This window comes from Canis lupus, chromosome 15 (assembly GCF_048164855.1).
Source record: "Canis lupus baileyi chromosome 15, mCanLup2.hap1, whole genome shotgun sequence".
Classification (NCBI taxonomy): domain Eukaryota; kingdom Metazoa; phylum Chordata; class Mammalia; order Carnivora; family Canidae; genus Canis; species Canis lupus.
This window is the reverse complement of record NC_132852.1, coordinates 60,524,540-60,550,962: the sequence shown is the minus strand read 5'-3', so window position 1 is coordinate 60,550,962 and position 26,423 is coordinate 60,524,540. Positions and strand designations below refer to the sequence as shown.

The 26,423-nt window shown below is 58.1% G+C and overlaps 1 long non-coding RNA gene across 1 annotated transcript in view; it reads right to left on the bottom strand.

Moving 5' to 3' along the window:
- Nucleotides 1–14,589: 14,589 nt before the first annotated feature.
- Nucleotides 14,590–26,423, bottom strand: part of LOC140605334 (uncharacterized) — a 28,271-nt gene continuing 16,437 nt past the window's right edge. Inside the window, exons 4-5 of the long non-coding RNA XR_012008043.1 lie at nt 20,478–20,606; nt 14,590–14,718 (exon numbers count right to left, since the gene is read on the bottom strand). This is a non-coding gene — a long non-coding RNA (uncharacterized lncRNA). The remainder of the gene's footprint in view (nt 14,719–20,477; nt 20,607–26,423) is intronic.

The window sequence follows — 26,423 nt, the reverse complement described above, 5'->3', positions numbered from 1 at the left end:
TTTTAATATTTTATTTATTTATTCATGAGAGATACAGAGAGAGAGAGAAGCAGAGACATAGGCAGAGGGAGAAGCAGGCTCCATGCAGGGAGCCTGATGTGGGACTCGATCCCCGGACTCCAGGATCACGCTCTGGGCCAAAGGCAGGTGCTAAACCGCTGCGCCACCCAGGGATCCCTAGACGGTTTCTCCCACAGAACATGGAGCGTCTATCATTCTGCTGGGACCTACATTTTCTTTACCATCATCCCTTACTGGGAGGCGGATTTCACCACCGTGGCGTCTCTTGTGCGCCCGAACATCGCGCACCCAGGCGTGACATGGAGGCCTGCAGTGCTGTCCCCGCGGAAACCAGAAACGGGAGGACAGGAGCAGACCACGCCTTGGGGACGCCTCGACGGCGCGCCGGGCCCTGCCACCGGGCAGGAGGAGGCTGCGCGCACGCGGCTGTCCCAGGAGCAGGCGGGCCAGGGTGGGCGCTGGTGGCCCTGTGGCCGGTGCCCTGGACGTGTGGGCTCACGGCCTGCCTCCCCCAGGGGCCTGCATCGGCGGACGAGCCCTGACCCTCAGTCTACACCTTGCGCTTGGTTAAAGCACAGATTTGCTTAGGAACTTCCCGTTTGAAACTTGATCATATTTTAAAAACTCTTCATTTAGCATTTGGCCAAAAATAAATAAATAAAGGAAAATTCGTACACGTCCACATTCTTCAGTGTGGCGCTTCCCTGGGACCCAACCCGGGGAATGTGTGGGAAAGGTAAGCGAAGCCGCCCGCGAACAGGCTGCTGTTCCTCGCCCCCGCAGCAGGGAGCGCTCTCACTGACATGCCGCTCCGAGGAACCCTTAAGGACCAAGGAAAGGTGCGGAGCTCATTGGATTCTGTAATTTCTTGAGATATGTTTTTTTGACTGACAGGTCGGCTTCAACATGATGGGCTTGTAAAAGAGTCTCGGCCAGAGTCCCGGAAAACAACAAGATCGTTACCCTCCAGCCACACGTCTGCGTGTTCCGTGTTAGGGACCCCCCTGCAGCGTGCAATGCACAGCCGTCCCTACTTCCCGCAGCACACCTTGACTTAACAGCATCCGCCCCGGAAAACCCTCGGGCCTCCTGGCTTCTGTGGGTGCATATTCCACTTTAAAATACCATCATCCCCAAACGCGGTGTTGACAGTTTTGCCTTTAATATTACTTCGACTTTATCTATTTTTAAAGAGTTTTATTTATTTATTCATGAGACCCAGAGAGAGAGGCAGAGACACAAGCGGAGGGAGAAGCAGGCTCCATGCAGGGAGCCCGACGCGGGACTCGATCCCAGGACCCCAGGGTCACGCACCCACACCCTCTGCGAGTCTGTGCTCAGAGACTCGGTTTCCTGGACTGTGGGTCACAGGCTCCCGCATCTTCACATTTCCAGTAAGAACATTCCAGGCTGTGGTCTCTTCAGTCCATACAAGCACTACTCCTCCACGGCCTGCGCTTGGCGAGAGCGTGCTTATGTTAGCACCACAGACAACTCATTTAATCTTCAACATCCACTTTGAGACTAAACTTACGGTAGCGTCCAGATCACGTCAGATATGTCACTGTCCGTGAGACAAACCTCTGAAAGCTTCCTGCTGACCCCAAGAATTGAATGAAGACCTTGACACAATTTTACTTATTTTCTACTTTAAAGGATCTAATGACTCCCACAAAAACTGATGTTATTCAACTGATCTTGAAGTTCTATTTTTGGGTGTGGAGGCCACATATTAACAGATACGGCTTTCCTTTTTGATACATGCAGAAAATCCAGAAATAAAAGCGAAAAAAAACTAATGAACAATGACAGCCATTTGATCCGAAAAGTCATGCCTCTCAAAGCAATTGCTAAATGCAGCCTCTGACATTGTACATCTTAATTCCTCACCTTTGCGAATTATGTTCTTAAAATAGCTGCTAACTTTTGAAGCACAAGCTGACGGCTTCTCAGCAAACTTTTGCCCCTGGAGATTGGCGGTCTGTGCTGTGTGCCAGGCCAAGCGCCCATCCATGGACTTTATCCTGTGTCCACGGACATGGACTATATCCTGTGTCCTGCAGAGCACGCAGCAAGTCTGGCAGGCGCCCCAGAGTCCCCCGGTCCCCAGCAGGGTGCCCCAGGCCTTTTGCAGGCCACGCGGTTCCGGGACAGGCTGCCCACATTCACCAGTACTGGCCTGGCAACTCTGTGTTTTCGGACCCTCTTGACGGTCTTACGAAGTGAAGATGCCCCCAGAGGACACAAGAACAAGGAGACCCGGCCCCGTTATAAACCCAAGCCACGGATCCCAAGTCAAAAGTAAATTGAGAAAACATATTTGTATTTGGAGTTTTTTTTTAAGACTTTTTATTTTGGAGTATCCTCTCCGCCCAACATGGGGTTCAAGCTTACAGCCCTGAGATCAAGAGTCCCTGGCTCCACAGGCTGAGCTCACCAGGCTGCGGGCATTGCGTTTAGGGGTGCTCAAAGTGTTCGCAAGTAGCAGGCGGTCTTCAGGGCTGAAACCCCAGGCGGGCCCAGCCCTGTCCACGGCTACCTTGGCGGAAAGCTCTGGTCCTCCCACAGGAGGCTTCACCCAGGCCCTGCCGCTGCCTGCGGCGCCCTAGTGAGGCAGGGTCCCATCCCTGCAGGTGTGCCCCACGATGCCAGTGGATGCTCCTTCTAGAACAGCTCACCCAACACGTGCCTTTGGCTTTTCCATGTTTTTTCAATGTATCTCTGCCTCTTCCCTGCAAGATTTCTCTTGTTCTAGAGATGGGATTGTACGCCGAGCGGAAAGGGGTGGATCTGGTGGGACCTGAGGGCACCCCACCCCCATGTGCCTCACCCTGCCTTCTGCACACCCCTCTGTGAGCAGGACCAGAGCTGCGGGCGCTGGGGTTCCCAAGTCTGTGCGTCCATCCCGAGACCTATTCTGCAAAAGGGGGATTGTGATCGCCTCCCCCAGCTTCAGGCTGCTGTCCCCTGGCCAGCTAGTGAGGGTAGAGAGCTGAGCGGTCATTCTGAACCAGGGCGGTGGCAGCAGGCAGGTCCCCGTGTGTGACATGCGGGCCGGGGCCTCGTCACCTTTCAGCCAAGTCCCCGGCGGCGGAGGCCTCCAGACGGCTCAGAGGCAGCCGGCCCTGCAGGACAGCCCACCATCTCCCGGGCTCCCTGAGCCCCCGGTCCCTGTGGGGTCCTCCCCACCCACCCTCCCTGCAGGGCATCCCCCACTGCCCTGCAGGGCCCCGGCACTGAGCCAGCCTCACACAACCCTACCGTCTGGGTACAGACCCCTGCCCCAGCCCCATGGGTGGGTGAGGGTGACCCTGGAGTGTGGAGGGGCTAAGTCCTCCTTCACTAGCATTTCCTCAGGATACAGAGCCACCTGGTGACATGTGTGCCTCAGTGCGTTGTCCCGACGAGGCCACATCGCAGACAGACCCGCGCGGTGACAGTGTTTGAAGCATAAGGGATCATCATTCAAATAGTCCCATTTCCGGACCCGTGAGTCATCACGTTGGGAACACGCGGTGGCTGGCCGTGACCACGGGTGGGGACCTGGTTTAAAACCGGGTGACCTCGTTTACTTTCCCAGCCTCTGTTAGTGAAAACAGGTCAGCTGAACCCACTTGTGCACGGAGCTGAGGTGGAGCTGGCCGCCAGGTGCTGGGTCCTCCCGGGGGTGGGGGGAAGCCTGGGAGCCCCCTGGACTTCGGCGCCTGAGGGACTCTGAGCTTGGCTACAGCCACGGACCCCTTCCGCAGTGGGCCCGGGAGGGGCCGGGCGGAGGAGGCCGTCCCGCCGTCTACACTGTCCTGTGGGGACAGTGTAGGCTGAGGACTGGGGGTCAGGCAGACGTGTAGGGATCTCAGGGAGCCCCCCAAGGCAGCAATCCTGGGGTGTGAGCGGGGCTGGGTGGCCCCCACACCTGTCTTCCCAGAGCCTGTAATCCTTAGATCACCTGCCATCGGTGCACCTTGTGAGCAGAAGGCAATGGACGGCCACTGCACCGTGTGTCCCCAGTGAGGGCCGAGCTGGCCACACCCAGACTGGCCCCAGGGCTCTGTCCTTCCTCCTGTCACCTTTAACACAACCCCCCCGAGTCCTTGGAGCCCTGGTGTGGCCTGTCCATCCTCCGCACACTCGGCCATCCGCTCCTGCCCCCGACCCCGAGGCAGAGGTGGCGAGGTGGGCGGCCGAGGCCTGCCCAGCCCTGGAGCCCAGGGGGCCGTCTTGCTTCGGGAACATAGGCTACAGGGACATTGTCCAGCTACACAGCAGACGTGTGGGGTCTTCCCTATTTCTCGGTTCTCAAATGAAGGTGGAAAGTGCTTTCTGGGATCCGGGAGGGCCCGAGGGACCACTCGGGGCGTGCTTGCTGCCCGTAAGTAATTGAAACGCTTGTGAATTAGGCCAGAATGTCTGAAATAGTTCGTGCTTTTAGTAACACGTTCACCGCAGACCCCATGCTGGGACCAGCCTCTCTGCAGACCTGCTCTCGGCTGCGTCCCCCCCCAGCTCTGGGCTGGGCCCCTCTGCACCGCCCGCGGGGGGATCCCTCAGAGCGTCTTTCAAAACAAGGACAGTAATGGGCAATCACAGAGCCGCTGGTCGCAGGCATCACGTGGCCACATGAGGCCTGCGGGCTCCTTGCCTCCGGCTCAGGGCCCCAGGGAGGCCGCCTGCCACCTCCTCCCCACCTGCTTCCTCCCTCCACCTCCCCCAGGCCCCCAGGCAGGGAGAGGAAGCCCAGACGCAGCCTCTCTTGGCCCATCTGCAAAGTGCAAACCATGCTCCTGCCCTGCCCCCAAGAGGCAGCCTGAGCGTGGGGCGGGGGGGGGGGGGGGGGGGGGGGGGGGAGGCGGGGGTCTTAGGGTCCTACAGTGCAGTGGGAGGCAGGACGGCCCAGGGCAGAGCACCTCTGGGCTGGGCCCCCTCACAGGTGGGAGGTGCTGGGGGTCCTGACTTGGCCTGCTCTCAGCCGGTCCGGAGGGTCCTTCTGGTGTCAGGAGGGGACTTGTAACGAGCCCCCTCCCTCGGGCCCGGAAGAGTGACACATGGGTGCTGTCCATTGCCCTCACTAGTGTAGCCTCTGCTCCCTGCCCCGGGCTCTCAGGGACAAGGAGCACCGGGAGGAGGAAGGTGGCCTCACTGTGTGTGTGCTGACCCCCGGCGGCTGCCAGTGACCGCCCGCCCTGACAGCTTCACCCCGCTTGGCTCCCCTGAGGGTGTCCCAGGACCCCCATCCTGGAAGCCAGTCGAGCCAGCAGCCAAGGACCCGCCGGGCTGCATCTCCCCACACAGAGACGAGGACACTCCCCTCTCCCCCATCGTGACCCTGGACACAGGGGTGGGCTCCCCACGGATCCGCCGCCGGCCGTGGTGGCCCTGGCTGGCTGCCAGACTCGGCCGTCTCAGCGTCTCAGCGGGGCGACCAGCCGCAGGAGCCCGGGGTGGAGGGAGCCCTTCCAGGCTCAGGTCAGCCGCAGCGCACTGGTTCTCACGACATTAAAGTGCTCCGAGGAATAACCCAATAAAAAGTTAAGGCACCTACTGGCTGGAGCCGCCCGCTGCCACTGCGGGGAGGCGACGGTGCTTCCCGGGGCCTCCGGTCCCACCCCGGGTGCGTGGCCCCCGCCTCCTCCCAGCCCAGCCACGCATCGGGCGCCAGCTCGGAGCTGCTGGTCCTGACTCCTGCGCACCGAGCGCCTGAGACACGCACGGGCGCCCCGGGCCTCCTCCTCCCTCCTGGCGGCAGGTGCAAGTCGCGCTGGCCGGGCCTGGGAGACCTCGGCCCCATCCCCTCCCGGGGTGCGCGCCAGGCCGCACCTCAGTTCCTGCCTCCGAGAGCCGCTCTCTCCCTGTCTTCATCAAACACAAATTCCAGGAAAAGTATTTCCCCCGGGATGCTCAGCGGGAGGAGGGAGGTGGCCGCGGGGCACAGCCCCCAGGCCCGGAGCACGGAGAGCGGGTCGCCCGCAACCACCTGCGGAGGAAGGCGGGGTCCCTTCCCTTAGCAGCCCTTCCCTGAGCGGGGCTCCGGGGTGTCGGGGCCAAGCGGGCCGTGGAGCGGCCGCCCCGGAGGCAGCGGACACTGACCCTCGGCTCCCACCCCCCGCGGGCCGAGTCCTCCCTGAGTCCTCAGGGAAAGTCGCAGGAGGCCAGAGGAAAGACACGTGTGCGCGGGGACAGGGCGGCTTGCAGAGTCCGCGTGTCCAGGGCCCCCTGTCTCCTCGGCGACTCACAAGATACCTGAGTCGCCTGCCCCGAGCGGCCCTCCTGTCGTCCCCGGGGCGAGTCGCTGAGGACCGCTCGGAGTCCCACGTGGATCCGGCCGTTCTCTCAGAGGCTGCAGTAGCAAGAACCGGGTGATGTGCAGACATCACCGCCAGCGAAGCCAGGGCCGTCGCGCCCTTTGACACGGGGGAGCTGGGGTCAGTGTCCTCCCCTGCCGTCACGGCGTCAGCTCCCCTGGACAAGACGTGCCTTGGCAAGACCCGTCCACTCATTCTTCACTCATTTGCGCGTTCAGCGCACAGAGCCTCGTGCTGGAAGCAGGGAGCTGGACCCCGCGAGGCCCCACCATCCCGCCCTTCAGTACCCCAAGGACAGTGGGTCTGGGAGGGCTGAGGCGTGACCCTGCAGGCCCAGGCTCTGCAGAAGGGAGGGGTGTGCGAGGAGCTACGAGAGCTGGGGAGGCGGGCCCGGAAGGCTCAGCGGACAGAGGCCAAGCGCCTGAGTGGTCCGTGGATGGGGCTCAGTACGCCCCACGGGGCGCAGGTGCGGCCGCTCACCGAGCGCCCGGAACAAGCCGGGGCACCAGACCTGGAACTAGCACAGGCCTCCCCGGGCTGGCACAGATGCTCGTGGAAACAGCTCCCCCTGGACCACAGCCACGCAGGAGGCGGTCGCTGCTCGGCCCAACAGCGCGCTGTCCATGCGGCGCTGTCCTCCAGAGCGGCCGATCCCCAGACGGAGGACAAGGCCGCAACTGCCGGGCGCAGACAGCGCTGGGCCGCGTATGTCTTTCCAGCGGTGGCTCCTCGTCACCCTGAGCAGCTGTGAGCGACCCACATCCGCCTGCATAGGTCATTGCAGAAGGAGCAGCGCGGCGGTGGACAGCGTGTCCACCCTCCCCGTGGGCGCCAGCGGACTCTGCTCCGCCAGCAGCTGGGAGCAAGCCTGGCAGCTAATTGTGTGAACCGTGAGGCTCACCCACGTGTGTGCAACCTGGAGCATGACCTGTGCGTCAGCCCCCCCCCCTCCCCGCAGGCCCCCCACAGGCTCGGGACGTCCGGAGTCCGTTCCCGCCTCCGTCCCGCTCCGGGAACAGCAGGCGTCCAGAGCGGTGACCAGGGATGAGGCTCCGCCTCTTGGTTAGGTGAGCCGCCGCCTGCACCCCATTCCTCTGACCCACCCCCTGAAGTCAGCGCCCAGCCCTCCCCAGATCCTGACTCTCCCACCTTCAGCCGCAGCAGCCTGTGCGCTGTCTACACTGCAAGTGTGAAACACACCGTGGATGTGGATGCTCATCCGTGTGGATCTCAGCCCTCCACGCCCACCCCCTGCAGACATGCTCACCCCCAAAGGGCAGCTCAGCAGGGGCCTCGGGGTCAGAGCTGCATAGAGGAACGTGGCACCCCGTTTATTCACACCCGACGTGTGATGTGCCAGCAAGCCACGTGTGCCTGCAGTGCACCCGCTGCAGCACTCAAGTGCTCCTGCAGTCCAGCCGCCCACTTGCCAGCTCCCCGGGACCCCGTGGTTCCTGCGCCCCAAACCCTGCAGCGGCTCCAGCTCAGTCTGCAGATCAGCCCCGCCTGACCTGAGCTCCCTGCGCCTGCCCTGTGGCCCCCCCACCCTCCCTGCAGGCCGAGCGGCGGGGATGCGGCCTTCTGGGGTTCTGCTGGCCCCGGACCGCCCTCTCTTTCTGCCCCTTCTCCCTCTCCGGCTCCTGCCTGCCGTCATCTTATCCTGCTCTGCCTACTGCCATGTCGGGCACCTGACACCACGTGCCTCTGGCGTCTCCCTCTGCCCTTTAGAACGTGCAATCCGTGGAACAGGGGTCGGCCTGCCCCCATCCAGCACCGTGCCTGCCACACGGCCCTGTGCAATGCAGGCTCACTGAGTGGATGAAGGAATGATGGACGGTGACGCCCCCTGTGTCCAGGAGCCGCAGTGTCCGTGCCGGGGACTGTCTGCCACCAGGGGTGTCTGAGAGTCTGAGACCGATGGGAGGGGGTGCCTGGCCAGCACCAGGCCTCACACCCGCTCCCGTCCTGGGGTCTGAGTCCCCACTTCCAGGTGCACAGGGAAGTCATCCATGGGAGGGTCCTCTGGGAGGACCAGGACTCTGCACCCCCCACCCTCCGACTCGGGGATGGAATCCATGGTGGGAACGGGAAACGTTGTCAGGAGCAGAGGGGACAGCAGCACAGGGACCCCCGTAGACACCCCCATCCCGGGAAGCGGGTCGATAAGGGACCTTCAGGACCGCTGTGAGCTCCACCCGCTGTCTCGCAGACATGCCCAGCCGGCCTTCAAGGGCGCGGCCCTGTGCAGCACACGGCAGCCAAAATGCACGGGGCACGTGCTCTGCACCTGGCGCCTTCCTAAGCACCTGTTGTCCTGATGGCAACAGCGTGGCCCACGTGACGGGGGTCCGGAGACATGGGCGGGGAAGGACATTGCTGCGCCAGCGCCGATGAGTGGCAGGAGGTGTGCACAGCTCGGGGCGTGGGGCTCAGATCTGAGCCTGAACCGCCAGCCCCGTGGACCCCGGCTGCGACCCTACTATCCATCCCCTCTGAAAGGACGGGCCGTGTGGTCGTGCAAGGGTCCAAGGGTCAGCCCTGGAAGCTCAGAACAAGGGAAGTCACAGAGGTCACCCGGGCAGGGAGGCCGGCCTTGGTTACCTGCCCTGCCAGTGAAGCCTGCCCCTCCCGACGGGCAGCACCCTGGCATGGCCCCATCACGGGAGTGCAGACTGTCACACTGATGGCCCCATGGGCCCCTGGTGACCTCCCATTGTCCTGGTGCCCACACGGGTCTGCCCCTGTGAGGACGGCACGAGGTCATGTGGCTGGAACGTTCCAGTCTGCCAAAATGATGCCCATGACCTGACTGCTCTGTACTTCAGGGCAGGTCAGCGAGGTCATCAGCTTCCGGGCCAGGTCAGCGGCGGGTGTGGACGTGACCAGGTCCTGCTTGCAAGGGGCCCGACTCAGGCTGACTGAGTCACTCCTGGTGGCCGGGCGACAACCAGCCTCTGGCTCGCTGCCCTCCGGCTTCCTCCTGCGCACTCTCCACGCCAGCAGGCCCCCGCCCACAGATCCAGATGGTGAGAAGTGGGAGCGTCCACCGGGTCAGCCCGGGGGCTCGATCCTGCCCAGGGGGGTCATCACCCCGCTCCCCGACCTGTCCTTCGGGGCTGGGGTCTTAGCTGCTGGCAGCCGACAGAGACGGTCCCTGTCCCCAGACACCCCCGGACATTTGTTGGGATGGAGAACCCTCCTGGAAGGGAAGGGATTGAATCCTGCTCTGACCCAACCCCGTCCCTGGACCCCAGGGAAACCGTGCGCAGGAGCTTCCATGGCCCCGGCCCGAGCTCTCTGCAGGGCAGCCACTGCGGGCTGGGCGGCCGGGGCGCCTCTCGGCAGCGTGGGCTGGTGAGGCCTACGGGCGGGTCAGAGACGGGGGAGCCCCCAGGTGCTGACCCTGCCCCTTCTCAGCTTCCCGGGACGTGCCTGACCCTCGGGACCTGCCCACAGAGGTGCACCCAGAGCAGCTGGGGCTGGGGGCCGCGGCTCAGCGACCTGGGGTGCTGCAGGCACACAGAGTAGGGGTCTCCGGGGATGGATCCCAGGTGGGAAGAGCCAAAGCACCTGCCCACTGGGATTTCCCCGGTGCACCCCGCACCTGGGCTTAGGAGGGACAAGCCATCGTCCCAGCTTCGCCTGCACCTCAGTTCCCGCCCCCACTCCCCTTGTGCCCATGTCCCGGCCCTAAGCCACTGTTGCCTTACCTCCACGGTGTCTGCCGTGGACACAGTGACCTGGCACGCCACGTGCCCCCCAGCTTGGCCCAGGCCTGCCGTCCTCTGCTTCGGGAGCGGGGGGACTGTCACACGGCCCCGCGCCCACACCACGTGCCGTTCAGAGCCACCAGCTCAAGGCGGAGAAGGGAGGTGGCCCCGCCTCTGCCTGGGCTGTTCATGCGTCCTGCGGCCCAGAGTCCGCGCAGGCCCCTGCAGCAGCTGGAGGCCGGGCCACAGGGCCATGGGTGTATGACGCTGCATCACGGCTCGGGTGTGCTTTCCCCGGGACGGAGAGCAGGACAGGACCGCAGACGTCACCTCGATGCCATCGGGGCAGGCGCAGGCCCCCACCGAGAGAGCCCCGGGAGCCGCGGAGTCTGCGGGACTCCAGGAGGGAAGCACTGGCCGCTGCGCTCCGCTCAGCCACGCTGTCCTCAGGCTCGGTGGGACAGGTCCGAAGGTACCGCGCATCTTTGCGGAACACGTGCCACCGAGTGAGCCACGTGTCAGGGAAGCCGAGGAGACAGCGCGAACTGCATGGTCCCGGATAGAAGCTGGAGGCTTAATTACACGCCTGCGTGAGCTCTGTGATGACTAGGCGGACGCATGGGTGAGGGCGCCCCGGCTTCACAGCCCCCTCGCCGAGAAGACCTGGGGGCAGCTGCACCCCTGCAGCCGGGAGCGAACCCCACACCCAGACCTGGGCCCGGAGGCAGTCTCATTCTGGGACGGGGGCCGGAGTGAGAACGACAGTCCAGCGGATCTCGCACCCTAAAGCACAGGGAATGAGGGTGGTCTCACCCATGTGACACGGGAGCCACCCGGAGGGGCTCCAGAAACCGGACTAGTGCGGTCAGCCCGGTCCATTCCGTAGGATAAGACCTTACACACTGTCCACATAAATATGATGTGAGTGCCCCCAAGTCCTTGCTGGGGTCTGATTGGATGATGAGGGGGCGGGAGAGACAGGACAGGTGTCCCCACGGGGAGCCCGTCCCCCAGGCACTGAAACAGCACCGCCCACCCCGGGAGGCGCGAATGCACCGGTGCCTTCCTTCTCGGAGCACAGGCTGGGCGGGGCGGGCGACAGTCCCTTCTCGGGGAGATGCTGGCAAGCACCACCCCAGCCAGGTGATCATGGCCACAGTCCCACTGGGGAGCCTTGGGGGCAGCTGACACCCTTGGCACCACGTGACGACGGCGACACTTCTCTCGTGCTCCTTCCTCCCCGCGCGTGAAGTTGCAGGACAGACGTGCAATGCAGGACACTGCGGATGTCCAGGTCGCCGCACACGGGCAAGACCTGAGAAACCATCTCACCCAGAGACACAGGAGGAGGAAGAGGCGGCGGCGGGGTGGCTGAGTGTCCTGTGCTTGCCCGGGGCTCAAGCCTGGGACAGAAAAGGGCCACGAGCGAACACCCGGGGATGGAAATGAAGCCCGGGCCTTGCCCGGCGGCGAGGATGGCTCAGCGCTGGCTTCTCGGCTGTAGTGGGGGCAGCGGCGCTGTCGGCCCCGGGGAGGTGGCCGCGGGGACGGGGCCCCCTGCCACCTGCTCCCGGCCTCCCTGTGAATTTACGGCCACCCCAATCAAGGCTCCCCTACACAAAACTAAACCAAACATCCTGACGTCGGCACTCGACCCACCAACCCCGCCAGGAACGAGGGGATGAAAACCGGGCCTCTCAGGGTGCTTCTCACCTGGATTTCCCTGGCAATGGACGGGGTGGGCAGTGTCCTCACAGCCACGTGCCGTCCTTCTGCGGCCGATCCCACACATGTTTTCCCCGGTTTTTATTGAGCTGTTTCTTTTCATATCATGGAATTTGGAGACTTCGTCTATGGGCTGGACGCACTTTCCTCGACAAACACGGGCTTCGGAAACACGTCACCAGTGACTGGCTGGTCTTTTCCCACTGGAAACAACACCTTCCATTGATCCGAAGGCTTCCGTTTAGGCGGAGTCGGGGGGGGGCTTCATGGATCTTTAGGCAAAGTCCTGGGGGGCGGGCATCCCGGATCATATGGCTGAACTGGATTAATACACAGTGTCCGGCTCCCGCTCGGTTTGGGGACGGAGCTCCTCTCCTCAGACCCAAGGCCGGAACCCGCGTGGTGGGTCGTACCCCATCAGGTGACTCTCCTTTATTCTGACAACTGTTCTTGAGCTTCCCGCTGGCACGTGGCAAAATTAATCGGAAACGGTGTGATTATTTTCTGATTCCGCCTTGAGGACTCACACGGCGAGACCAGAGTCCTGTTTGGGCTCAGATGCGTCATCGCTTCCACTGTGTCCGTGATGACTTCTTGATGTGAACTTTTTAAAATGTAAAGCAAATAAGATCAAAACCTATATTTGTTACACATGGACGGTGGCTGTGAGGTGGCGGTTAGGACGTTATTCTCCATGCTTTTCAGTAGGTTGGAAACGTTTCCTTGGAAGGGAGGGAGGGACAGAGGAAGGGCAGTGGGGCGGGCGGGGGCGGGGGCGTCCCTCAAACTGGAAACTCCGGGGAAGCTCACACTGGGCTGAGGGGCCCGGCTCCTATTCCTCCTTAGTTAGGTCCTGGCAGCAGACGAGGACAGGGCGTCATTCCTCCCAAGTGTGCACAGACCACACACGTGCACGGCCCTCTGTCCTCTCCTTGGGGCCGGGAGGGCCTCCATCTCCCAGGAGCTGCCCGCTGTGGGCAGATGCTTCAGGAGTCCAGAGATGGCCAGGACCCTCCTCTCTCCCACTCTGCCGCACCAGGTCCCTGACGTCAGGGGGAGCCTGGCAGCTCTGGTCTCATGGACCGGTGACCTCGGTGACACAGGCTAGAGGAGTGGGAGGCACTGGGGTCAGCTCCCAAGCCTGCCCTGTCCTGACTCTTCAGAAACCCCGGGAGATCCCCCACCTTGCTCAGCACGGCACCCCTCTGTCCTCTTGCAGCTCAGCCGGGCACAGCCCCTATAGCAAAGCCTGCATTGGGGTTCCCTCCTCTTGACGCATCTCAATTTTGCGGTCTGGTCCCAGCACCCGGCCCCAGCACCCCAAAGACCACAGACTCTCCGCCGTCCAGGTCTGTCCTGCCCAGAGGATGGATCCCTGTCTAAGGGGGAGCCCTGGAAGATGGGCAAGCACTGCCCCCACCTGCACAGCAGACAGCAGGTGCTTCCTGCCCCGGCTTGCACCGTGCTGTTCCCTAACACAGCATCCCGGCCCGGGAGGAGTTTGCAGCCCCTCCTCCTCCCCTGGCCTCGACCTCTGTGTCCGCACGAGGCCAGCCATGCACCCACCCGTCCTCACCTGCACACACCACAAAGCCTCCTGATGTTGTCTTCGCAGGACGGGGAGCAAGGCCCCTGCCTCCCCTCCGATGAGCCCCGGGGCACAGCTCGGGGGAAGGACGTGCAGGCAGAGTCAGGTGGCACCACTCCACTGTGCAGTGAAGCCCATGGGCCAAGCAGAGCACTGATGCTTTGCTGGAAAAGCCTCCAGGCTGGAGCCCGGGGCCTGGTAAGAGGCTTTGGCTCCCTTCCTCGTTAGCTGAGACACCAGGCAAAAGACAGGACGCTGGCAGGCAGGTGCCCTGAGACGGGCTGCCCGGAAGGAAAAAGGTGATGCTCCAGGAAAGCAGGAGGGGCCGGGGCACGTGGGGGGATAAGAGGGCGATGGCAGCCTAGACAGAGGACCCAGGGCCAGACACAGGAGGCGGGCCCAGGGGAGGGGAGGCCCGAGGGAGGCTGAGGAGGGCCCCCCAAGGCCAAGCACGGTCTGCAAACCCTCGTGGGGGCAGAGGTCCACACCCCTGGCCAGCTCCTCCAACTCCGGCAAGGCGGGCGCATCGTGGGACACGGCCTAAGGACATCAGTCCTGCCCGTGGCCAGTCCTAGGAAGTGAGTGGACTCTGCCTCCGGAAAAGAAGCCAGCAACACGGGGACCGGGCGGGATCCAGGCAGTGGGGGCGAGGGGGTCCTGGGCAGCAAACAGCCTGTTTCTCCCGGGTTGATTTAATCCAAAGAACCGAGGGGGAAAGACCTTGCAGACGAGGACGTTCACAGGAGCCTGACACGGTGGCGAGAAGCATCAGACGTGGAGATGCCAGGCCCCCCTCTGCTTTGAGGTCTGGGTGCTGTGAACTCGTTCTACAAAAATTACCCCAAACCACGAAGAAGCCCACGACTCGTGACCCCTAGGCAGCGGCACCGGGAATCCTTCAGGTGCCCACGGAGGAGGGCGACGGGCGGCCGTCCAGCCACACGATGGCCAGCGACCCGAGGTGGTGCCCGATGGCTGCGCGGGGGTGTTGAAGGCGTTCACGCCGTGGCCACGGGCGGAGTCCCCACGCTCGCGGACCGTGTCCAATGTGCACCTGCCCCCGGGAGGCTGGAGCGGGACAAAGGGACGCACCACGCACCTGAGCCCGGAGCTCGGCACATGGGCCGCTGCTCATATCGCTGCTCGGCCAGGAATCTGGTCTTCGGAAACCCGAGGGCACGTGGCTGACGCGTCTGTGGCCGCTCGTGGGAGGGTCCCCCACGGAAGGTGGCCCAGGGCGATGGCTCTCGGGGGCGTGTGGAATTCCTTACCTTGTGGCCCCGACTTAATTGACAATGCGAAGTGTTGGTTGTGTAGACATCCGGTTCCATTAGTTGCAGTGGTAATTTGGGTCAACAGTAGCTATTCCAAAGCTCTGCGGTGTGAGATTAAGCGTGTTGGTTAATTAATTGGAAGAATGTAGACACTTCATTCTGCTTAGAGATTGTGCCTTTGAAATTAGTGATCTGTAAAATTACAGAACAGCAGTGTCGGAACAATAGGATAAATAAACCCATCAGCTGAGCAAGCAGCGAGCACGGAGTTTCTTGCAACCCGGTTACCAGAGAATTCACGCACGCCGTATTCCTGAGAGGATGCTCGTGTTTTAATAACCAAGTCCTCACTCATTGCTTCGGGGTCCCCATTTTCCGCCTGGACAATTTATCTTATTTTTGGCGAAACACCGAGCTGGAGAGCTTCCCCCTAATGACCACTCAAAGCAGAGAGCTGCGTTCTCGCCAAGGTTCATGACGTTACATCAATATTTTCTGTTAGCTTGTTAAAAATCCCCCAAATGATAAAATGGAATCCTCTAGAACGAGGACATTTTAAACGGTTGACTCCAGAAGATAATCACCACCATATGTCTGACCTTCAGTTGTGGGCCTGAAACACTACCAATTACAATAATGAGATGCTATTTCTTTCACTATTGAATTGGCGAGGATTAAAAGCGTGGATAATCCCAGTGCGAGAGCAGCTGACACGCGCTTTGAGGAGCGGAAACTGATACAAAATTCATGACAGCAATTTGATATCAAAATTGTGTCAGGAAAGTACCAAGAGTCTTTGTACAGCAGCTCCGAAGAGAGTCCGGATCTGGAAATGTGTCCCTCAGGGGCAATCGTGGGTGTGTTTGGAAGTGTGCACTTGAAGATTTCCGTCAGATAATGAAATATCCCACCTGAAGAATTTCTCATCAATTCTGAACAATACGGTATTGATTAAATGAACTATATGCAACGTCCATTCGACGGGATGATGGTGCAGAAATTGGAAATTATGCGTTTGGAGCCACTCAGAGTGCAGTCCCCGCATTGGGCTGTCCTCTGGCCTGGGACCGACGTGTCCTGGTGGCCTGTCACCGGGGGAGTCCTCATCTTCTGGGGAGCTCCTTTCAGAGGGAGCCTCGGACCCTGTGCCTTAAAATAAGAGGTAGACCAGATGTTGGAGGAGCTGTCTGTGAAAATAGAAACTGATAAATCTTTTACAGAGTTTGACAAAAATGGTTGAATTTATGAAGGAAGCTTTGAACACAAGCAGGCAGAGGAATAAATCTCTCTCTCAGAGAGTGTCCAAGCTAAAAGATTTGCTCTCAATATGTGAAGAAGGAAATCAAAGACGGAAAAATCTGCTGTGTCGGCTGGTGTCACAGAAGGATTCAGTTTAAAGAAGGCCTTTCTGGAAAGCCGGGCCTCCCGCGATGCCACATGAGACGGAGGGGGGGATACGCCAGGCAGAGGTGCTCCCGCCTGGAGGGGCAGGTGGAGGCTTTTTGAGAACAGGCCAAGCAGTGGGGTCAGAGGCAGGCTCAGATCCGCAAGCTAGGGAGCTTCTCAAGCACCAAGTTTGCTGGAAGCTTCTGCCTTCCAGGCAATGACTTCAAAGGGGTGATGTACCCATAAGTACCCACCCAGGAGGGCATGGAAGGGAGCTGAGGTGGAGTGGAGGGTCACCCCACGGAATGAGTTTCGGGATTTACATGAGTTTTAAATAAATACTTTAAAATTAAAAAATATCTGGCATGGGGTCACCATACACCCTGCCCCAAGGGCCAGCCCAGGGGATGACAGGACCCAGGGGACAAACCTCTCGGTGCAGGGCGTTGGGCAGAGACAGTATCCTCTGGACCCCATGCAAGTGCAGGAACTTCGGGCATGGCTTCCCACCCTACCCCCCATTATGTCCACCGCTGACCACCGAGGTGCTGGGGACAGAGGCAGAAGCTCGGGGCAGGGGGAGGGGGGCAGGAGCTCCAGTCGGAGAGGGCAGGAAATGGGTTTCCTTCCAGAGGCTGCACCTGCATTAGGACCAGGCAGTTTCATCACCAACTTGAGACCCAGTGCGTGGCTGGCACAGACCCCGGGGAGGCCCGGCCCTGCCCAGCGGTGCAAGGAAGCGACGCCTGAGTGTGGCAGCTGGAACCAGGCAGGCCCCGTGAGGCCCCCGGCATGAGGACACACTGAGTCTGGGCATTCATAGCCCAGGGGGTGTGAGCCACTGAACTAAGGCACAGAAGCAGATAGAATGCTTTTCCCCTGGGCCTTCTTTTTCACTTGAGGAAAATTAAAATAGGGCTTGTTGACTGCAGCTATTCCACAAAAAGCTTGAATTTAAATGGGTTTGTACAAGAGCAGAGCAGAGAAGAGCCCAGTGAGGGAGGGAGCTTAAGGCAGAGAGGCTGCAGAGCCCCGCACTGGAGCCTGTGGCGCCTGGCCACGCGTTCCCAGGCCCAGGGGTGCTGGGTGTGGCCTGGGGTGACATTCGTCCCCTGCTGACAAGGACAGTCCCGGGAGACCCTGGTTCCTTGGTCCCTAGCTCCACTGTCTGTGGAGGAGAGAGGAGCGCACGGCCCAGTGCTCCCAGCAGCATCCCGGGGGTGGCTGTGATGGCCCTGCCATGGGTCACGATTCATCCCTCCGCCGGCCGCTGTGGCCAAGGAGCCTGGTACTCTCACTGGCCAGCCCCAAGGCGTGCGCCCAACTCCAGGCTGACATCGGCAAACGGAGCACATGTTGGGGTGGGGAAGGACGGTGACCCCAAAGAAATGATGGCCAGGCAATAAAAGAAGTGACTAATGAAGTCGCTTAGGCCCCCCGGGCCGCAGGGCTGCTGTCTCCCTCCGGAGTCCTTGGTGAAGGAGGACACGATGCAGAGCGATGGGGACAGAGTCCATAAACGCACACCAGTTTCCATGATTTGACGAGAATCAACCATGGCCTAATAAGGAGCCCAGTTCCGGCCGGTCGGATGGGGTGGGCACCGGGATGGCCCAGCCTGCAGCTCGAGAGGGCCCCTCCCGACGAGGTCCACCTTCCTGGCTTCTGAGCGCCCAGGGACGTGGGTGAGACGTTGGGCGCAGTAGACTTGGGGGAGCCCCGCAAAGCGGCCTCAGCGTGGGCCGCACCCCCACAGCCGGGAAAGGCCCGGAGTGGGAACAGCCCGGAGCACCTTGAAGCATGAAGGCTGTGACTCCCCGATGGACACGCAGAGAGGGGCCGCCAACTCCAGCAGGTACAGGCAGTGGGGGCGGAGACCCCGACAGGCCCACGAGGGGGCTGCGCCCGGGTAGGCCCCCGCCGGGTGGGGCTAGGCAGGAGGATAAATCCACACCCAAAGTGGAAGGGAGGGTGGAGGGCCCGGGAGGGATGAGGAGCCGGTGGGGGCCCCAGAGCCGGAGGAAGCCCCCAGGCACAGCCCCCATCTAGTTCTCTGTTCCGAGCCCCTCCTCCTCGGGAAATCTTGAAAATCTTCCAGGACTTTGTCCTCTCCTCTTGCAACCGAGCAAGCCCAGGGAGTGCGGGGCCCGCCTCCCCATCTGCCTGAACCCCCAGTGAAGACCCCCTCGGCCTCCCGCGGCATTCTCAGTCCTTCTGAAAGGCCTGTATTCCCTGAGCCATTAGGACCCTGCGGGCGGAGAGCACCCCATCTGCGCGCCCCCCAGGAGCAGCCCTGCCGCGGCCGGTGAGTCCGCACCGGATACAGGATGGAACACGGGGAAGGGGGGCCTGGATGCCCTGGGGCACCAGCACCGTCCGGGAGTTCTGGCTGTAGGCGGGTGTTCTGTCGTGCAGCTTCTGCACCTGGGGACCACAGGGCACACGTTGTTCATTTACTTGGAGACTTGGACGTGGTGGCTTGTCCTGCCCACTCCCGGTGCCACCGCCCAGACGCTTTTGCTCCTCAAGCGCCATCCGTGTCCCGGTGTGAACCAGAGGACTTCTTGTTTCCCTTCCCGGCCCGATGTCACCTCCGACCCCACAGGCCCTCTCTCCTCGCCCGTCGAGCTCTGCCTTCCACCAGCACAGGCCTGTGGGGACTGTGTTCCCAGAAGCACTTCTGCCCCCACCAAACCTGTTCATTTTACAAAAGCAACCTGTGTTCCCTGGAGAACCTCAGAAGGCCGCCGCCCCCGCCCACCGGGGATCAGTCCCCTCTCTGGGGCAGCCCCCCTCGTAGACTCAAAGACACGCAGGAAACACAGATTCCCAAACCATCAGAGGGCTGTCGCCTGCTGATCTCACCAGGATTGTGCCGGCAAACACTGCCCCCGTCCTCACCCCTAAGGATCACAGGACTTTGGCTTGTTGGCATTTTCATGATTTAACCAGCCTTCCCTTGAGAGCTCATGCTTTCCGAACTGCAGAAAATGCTGCAGTGAACATCCTCACGCGGTCGAGTTCCTCCAGTCTCACTGGGAATCCCCAGGATAATTTCCTAGTGGTGAGATTGCTGCATCCAGGAGAATGCAGTCCTAAGGGATCTGTAGGAACAGCCAAGTAGAGGAGCAGGGGAGGGGGAGAAGAAGGAGAGAGGGGAGGGGAAGAGGTAGAGAGGGGGAGAGGGAGAGAGGGGGAGAGACCAGAGGAGGGGAGGAGGGGAGGGGAGGGAGGAAGAGGGAAGGAAGAGAAGTGGGGAGGAGGGAAGGGGAGGGAGGAAGAGGGAAGGAAGAGAAGTGGGGAGGAGGGAAGGGAGGAGGAGGAGCAAGGAGGAGGAGGATGAGGAGAAGGGGAGGGAGGAAGGAGGAGGGGAGGAAGGAGTGGGGAGGGATGGCAGAAAACAAGAGAAGGGAGGGGGAGGAAAGTCTGGGCAGGTGGTTCATCCAGGCCTTGGGAGGGCTGTGGAGCCTGCCCAGGGGGAGGGTGAAACTGGGCCACTCACAAAAATTAACTTGAAACGGATTAAAGACTTAAACATAACACTTAAACCTGTAAAATTCCTAAAAGAAAAATATAGGGGGAAAGCTCCTTGGCATTGGTCTTGGCAATGATTGTTTGCATATGACACTAAAAACACAAGGAATGAGAGCAAAATTCACTAAGTGGGAGGACATCGAATTAAAGGGCTCCGCCCAGCAGAGAAACCATGGACACAGTGAAAAGGCAAATACAGCAAAGGAAAAAGATTTGCGAACCACAAACATGGTAAGGGGTTGGTATTCAAAATATATAAGGAACTCACACAGCTCAAGAGCAAAAAACTAATAATAATCCAATTAAAAAGTGGATGTTTTTTAAAAAAATGACATGATCCCAAAGTAGACCTACAAATAATTAACAGGTGCATGAAAAGATGCTCCACATCACTAGTCATCGGGGAAATGCAAATCAAAGTCACGATGAGATGTCACCTCACCTGTGTTAGAAAGGCTGTTATCAGAAGGACAGCAGAGAACAAATGTCGGTGAGGACTGGGAGAGAAGGGAGCCCTCGTGCACAGTTGGTGGGACTGTAAGTTGGTGCAACCACTATAGGAAACACTACAGAGGGTTCTCAAAAAATCAGAAGTAGAAATACCATTTTTGCAGCAATCCCACTTCTGGGTGTATATCCAATTTAAGCAGGCTCCTTGCCCAGCATGCAGCCTAATGCAGGGCTCGAACTCATGACCCTGAGATCAAGACCTGAGCTGAGATCAAGAGTCAGACGCTCAACCAACTGAGCCATCCAGACACCCCTGAAATCACTATCTTGAAGAGATATTGACACCTCCATGTTTATTGCAGCATTATTTACAGTAGCCAAGATATGGAAACAGCCCAAGTATCTTTCGGTGGACGAATGGATTAAAAGTGTAATACATACACACTCGGGCTAAAATATTGTTCAGCCATTAAAAAGAAGAGAATCCTACCTTTCTGACAGCATGGATGGACCTTAGGGACATGATGCTCAGTGAGAGAAGTTTACTTCTTCCTTTCCACTTTGGAAGCTGTTTATTTCCTTTTCTTGCCTGATTGCTGTGGCCACGACTTCCAGTACTCTGCTGAACAGAAGCGGCAAGAGTGGGCATCCTTGTCCTGTTCCTGATCTTAGAGGAAAAGCTTTCAGCTTCTCACCATTGAGTATAATATTGACTGTGAGCTTGTCATTATGTCTTTACTAGGTTGAGGAATGTTCCCTCTAAACCCCGTTCACTGAGTTTTTATCATGACTGGAATTACATTTTGTCAAACGCCTCTTCTACATCTACTGAGATCACATTGGCTGATTTGCAGAAGTTGAACCATCTTCGCATCCCTGGAATAGATCTCATTTGATCGTGGTGTATGATTCCTTTAATGTGCCATAAAAATATGTTTGTTTTGATACATGACAGCTGGAAGCATGTTTAACCCGCTGGCATCTTATGTGTGGAGGAAGCAGATACGCTATGATTAGTGCTTCTACAGTGCTGGGCATATGTAAGTGTGCAGACCCCACGGGGGCACACCTGGGTGCCTTTTCCATGTCTGCAAGAGCCATGCCGAGTCTAGGGCTGTGTGAGGATCCAGTGAGCTTGCTTAGGCCAAGCCCCTAGAACAGGCAAGCGCATATCGGGGGCGCGGTTCACATTACCTTGGAGCTCTCAAATATGTGGGACAGTCCAAGTCAACCATTTACAAATTTGAAAACTGGGTAACCTGCCCCTGAGGACAGATGGACTTCCGAACACAACAGGACAAAGCAAGGACAGCCCACACAAGTGATCTTCCAGGAGTCACCAGACAAGCAGAGAGCCTGTCTTTCACAATCAATTTGGTGAAAACCCTCCCACTGAGGGTGAAAGAGAAGAAAGTGCAAGGAAACCGAGGTAGGACAGAGGCAGAGGGTTAAAGATCACAGAGTGCAGCCACCTTGCTGTCCATGAGTTGGAGAGTCCCTGGGCACTCCCAGGAAACCAAGCAGAGTGAGAAGTGGCTGGCAGAGGGAGACAGCCGTGCACAGAGACACGGGCGCAGTGTTGTCGCAGCTCCGTGCCGCACACACTCGTTTTCAGAGCGCTGAGCTTTCGGGTTTAATTTTCTAATTAAGAAGGAAAAAAATTGGCAGAATCCTTGGTATTCAAATGGGAAATAAAATGTGTGCAAAATCAATATTTTAAAGCTCAATTTGCTTTTTAGCTCTGGCTCTTCCTTCTTTTCTATTTATGTTTATTGTAAAAAAAAAAAAAACCACTCATAAGACAAACCCAAGTCACTTGCACTGATTTATCAGATAGGATGGGGTGAATCTGGAATTACTCAGTAACCTAACAGAAATAGAAGGAATTAAAAACCATCTAGGTGATCAACCACTTTGTGTGTTTTACTAAATTCGAACACAAAATACTTTAGAAAGAGGGGACCCAGAGGTATTAAGCAATGCGATATTAACATTCCCCAAGAGATCATGATAAATATACTTTTATCCAGATGTGAAATTGTGCCAAAATGCCCTGAGTGTTTAGTGGAGACAATGTTTCCTCACATACGCAATATAAATAAGAGGTTGTAACTATTCACAAATAGAAAGCCCCTATTGATTTGGGTCCCCTTTAAACCTTTTTAAACTGCTGAAACCTTAATTCCCACCAATCAAAATAATCCTTAGGGATTCACCATGTTCATTTATAAAACAAGAGCCTAAAATCTCCTCCTCATCAGGTAATCACTGAGTCCTTTGGAGGTTACAAAAAGTGATTTGATTTCAATTTATTAACTAAAAATAGGAAGTCAAAGGAGCAATCTATAACTGTATTGTGGTTTTGTAAACAAACATTCATTTCTCTCCATTCAGTGAAACATGGATTACTAATATTGAATAACAAACAAGACTGATTTGATTAATTTAATAATCTGAGTGGTTTCTATTTTTGGAGACTATTATTACAAAAGGAGATCATTTTTAAAGACTTTTTATTCTAGAATAGTGTTAGATTTACAGAAAAGTGTGAAGATGGCACAGTTCTCATATACCCTACACCACATGCAATACGATTATATTATTTATTGACCTATATGTGGTGTGTATCATTAAATTAGAGCCCACACCTTATCTTAGTATGGTTCCGCTGATCAATCAATATCGACAGATCATTATCAATTAACGTTGATCAAGTTTTGTATTACTGTCCTTTCTGCTCCAGGTCCCCTCTCCCCCCGCCCCCCGACACTATATGACATTCAGTTGCCACGTGTCCCTAGACTCTCCTTGGCTGTAACCATTTCTCAAACTTTCTCTTGTTTTGGATGATTTTTACAGTTCTGAGAAATCTTTTTACAGTTCTGAGAAATCTGCAAACTTGGGAGTGTTTGATGTTCTCCCGCGATTACACTGGGGTTATGGGCTCTCAAGAGGAAGACCACAGAGGAAGAGTGCCCCTGGCCATCAGAGCCAGGGCACGTGCCACCAGCAGGACTCCTTTCCTGGCCACCGGGATCACAGGGCTGAGGTCGTGTCTGCGAGGTTTCTCCCCTTTGCATGCTGGGCGCTCGGAGAGAAGGCGCTGTGCACAGCCCACATTTGAGGGATGGGGAGCTGTGTTCCATCTCCTTGAATTCTTCTGTGTGAGAGATTTGTCTAGTCTTCCATTTATTTATAGCACATTCATGTATATTTATTTTATTCTATGGGTTGTAAACCAATTGCTACCTTATTTGATGTGTTGCCATACCTGCCCCAGCTTTGGCCACGGGCCCGTCTTTTGTGCGGCTCCTCTGTCTCCACGGCATCGTCCTGTTTCTTCAGACACCTCCTGTCCTGGTGCCACCAGGTGCTCCACGCTCACCTCCTGTGTTCTCTGATGGGCCCAGAACCAGCCAGTCCTCCCAGCAGCCGTGGGGCCCTTTCCCAGAGGAGGGGAGAATCAAGTGCTGAGCACACGTCGTGATGAGGCCTCCAGGCCCCCGGCTCTCTCTCTTTGGCCTCTTCCAGAATGTCCTATCAATTGAATCAACACCACGTAGCCTCTCACTTCTCAATATCCAGCTCAGACCCATGCCGGTAGGGTCGCTCACTCCTTTTCATCACCGAGTGGCATCCCACCATACTAAGGACCAGTTGGTGGATCCATTCACCTACCGAAGCCCAGCGTCATGGCTTCCCACTGGGGTGACTGTGAATAAGGGTGCTTCATATGCAGCTCTTTGTATGGATATCATTTTTTAAATCTGTTGAAAACTACCCAGAAGCACAATTCCTGGATCATTCAGTAAGGCTGTTTAGTGTTATCCGAGACTTTGAATGGTCTTCCAAGGCGGCTGTGCCATTTCGCATTCCCACCCGCAGTGAATGAGAGCTCCTGCTGCTCCACATCCTCGCCAGAAATTGGTATAAAACCATTTTCCCATTTCAGTCATTCTTTTTTTAAAAAGGATTTTATTTATTTGAAACAGAGAGTATGCACGAGCAAGAGAGAGTATGAGGGGCAGGGGCAGAGGGAGAGGGAGAAGCAGAGTCCCTCTGAACTGGGAGCCCCATGAGGGACTTGATCCAGGACCCTGCCATCATGACCTGAGCCAAAGGCAGATGCTCAACCAACTGAGCCACCCAGGTGCCCCCATTCCAGTCGTTCTGACAAGCTCTGGTCACACCTCAATGCCATGGCCCCGTATAGTGACAGGTGATGTCTGGAATCCGTGCAGCCTCACTCAAGGTCTGTGTATTGCTTTTAGAGCAGCATCCAACCAGATCCATCGTCTATTTTTTAATCAAGCGGCTTGCTCTTTATTATTGAGTTGTAAGAGTTCTTTGTATATTCTGGATGTACGGCCTTTACCAGGAAGGTGATTTACAAATATTTTTTCCACATCTGTGGCTAGAGATTGCTCAATTTTACTGATTTTCCAAGGACCTACTTTTTCATTTTGTTGATTTTATTTATTTATTGTGTACCTGTTTTCAATGTTGTTGGCTTCTGGCCAAATTGTTATGATGTACTCCGTCCCGCTTGCACGAGCCCTAAATTGTTCATCTTACTCCATTTCCCACAGCAGAAGTTCAGATGACCAGCTTTAGATCCTCCTTGTCTTCTCATATGTGCATTTCCATGCCGTACATTCCCCTTCACCAACTGCAATAGCTGCATTTCACAAATTTTGAAAGTTGAATTTTCCAGAGCTTTAGCCCCCAAAAAGGAAGCAGACACACTTCCTAGCACTACTCCAATACCCAATACCAAAGCCAGGTAAGATAAGTTCTTGGGTGGAGGGCAACGCCCCCCAGCACACACACACACACACCTGCTGGAATTGGCCCAGAACCTTTTCCACTCGGTGAGCAGAAGTGTGCCGGGTCCCAGGACCACCATTGGATGCGTTCCCCAGGCCCCAGAGCTCTGCGCTGGTCCCAGATGAGGCTGTGGGGTCAGGGTCACAGGCCCCTCCTCGCTCGTTCTGGCCTCAGGCCGCTGTTTGCAGGCCTCAGGGGCCCGGGCTCCCCTCTGCTCCCCCGCCACCGCCCCCCCGCCCCCCGCCTCTGCGTGCCCAGAAGCTTCCAGGGAAGAAGCGGGCCCCGTCGTCTGGGAAACGGGACCGATTTCCGTGCTGACCTGAGAGCTCCCTGGGGCAGCCCCTGTGTCCCCCGCTAACCTCCCATGGGAACCGCACGTGACACCTCACCCCGACCCCAGAAGGCTGGGTAAACCGAGGCCTCGGTGTCTGTCACGAGGGAAGCCAGGAGTGGCCAGGATGGCGTGAGAGGGGCACGTAGGGTGCAGAGGAGTGCGGCTCGGCCCCCAGCTCGCCCCCTCCAGCCGGAGGCTCACCTTCCTCTAGACTCTCCACGGAAAGAGAGGAGCCCCGCGGGGCTGGTCACCTGTTCCCCAGCCGAGGTCGTCGCGGGGGAATCTGGAGCTTCAGCCACAGCTGCAGGAGCCCACAGGGCCCAGGCCCCCACCCGGTGGCAGGTGGCAGGTGCCCGGAGCCCGCGCGAGCCGCCACCAGGAAGGGCCTGGACACCAGGGGCCCCAGGTTTGCTGCTTCTGCTGCGTGGGGGGTTAGTTCTGGGCGATCCTGTTCTGTGCGATTCCGTGGGTTCCTGCGGTGCCCCCCACGGGCAGGACCAGACCATCCATCCCAGCAGGTCCCGCCCCCTCCCGGCCCCTCGCCCCCCACTGCGGGCACCAACATTCTGCTCCACATTTCCAAGCTTTTGTCACTTCACCAATGTGCTGCAGATGGAACCCCGCAGTGACCCGGCGACAGCGTGAGCCTCGGGGACATCGCCACGTCGTGTGTAGCAAAAACTTGTTCACTTTAGGGGCTGAGAGCTGCTCCCGGGGGATGGGCCCAGCCCGCGGGACCACTGCCCACTGCAGGGCACCCGGGCTGCTCCCAGGTCAGGGGCTCTTACTGATAAAACTGCTTTGACTATTCATGGACAGGTTTCCAGGGAAAATAATTCCATTTCTCTGGGATGCATGCCCAGAGGTGCAGTTTCTAGGTCACACTGTAGCTGCACATTTAGTTTAAAAAAAAAAAAGAAGATTCTATTTAGTCATGAGAGACAGAGAGAGAGACAGAGAGAGACAGAAACCAGGCAGAGGGAGAAGCAGGCTCCATGCAGGGAGCCCGATGCGGGACTCGATCCCGGGACCCCGGGGTCACGCCGTGGGCTGCAGGCAGGTGCTTAACCGCGGAGCCACCCAGGGTTCCCTGTACGTTTAATTTTGAAGAAGCCAGCAGACTGGTCTCCCAGAGCCTGTGCCATCTAACCACGGCCAGCCGTGGAGGAGAGATCCAGGTCCCCCCGATGTTTGGTGGCTGCAGGAGGAGCTCAGAGAGGGGTGATGGCTGCTGGACCCATGAGGCCATCAGCTGGCAGGGGCTGCCCATCCCCT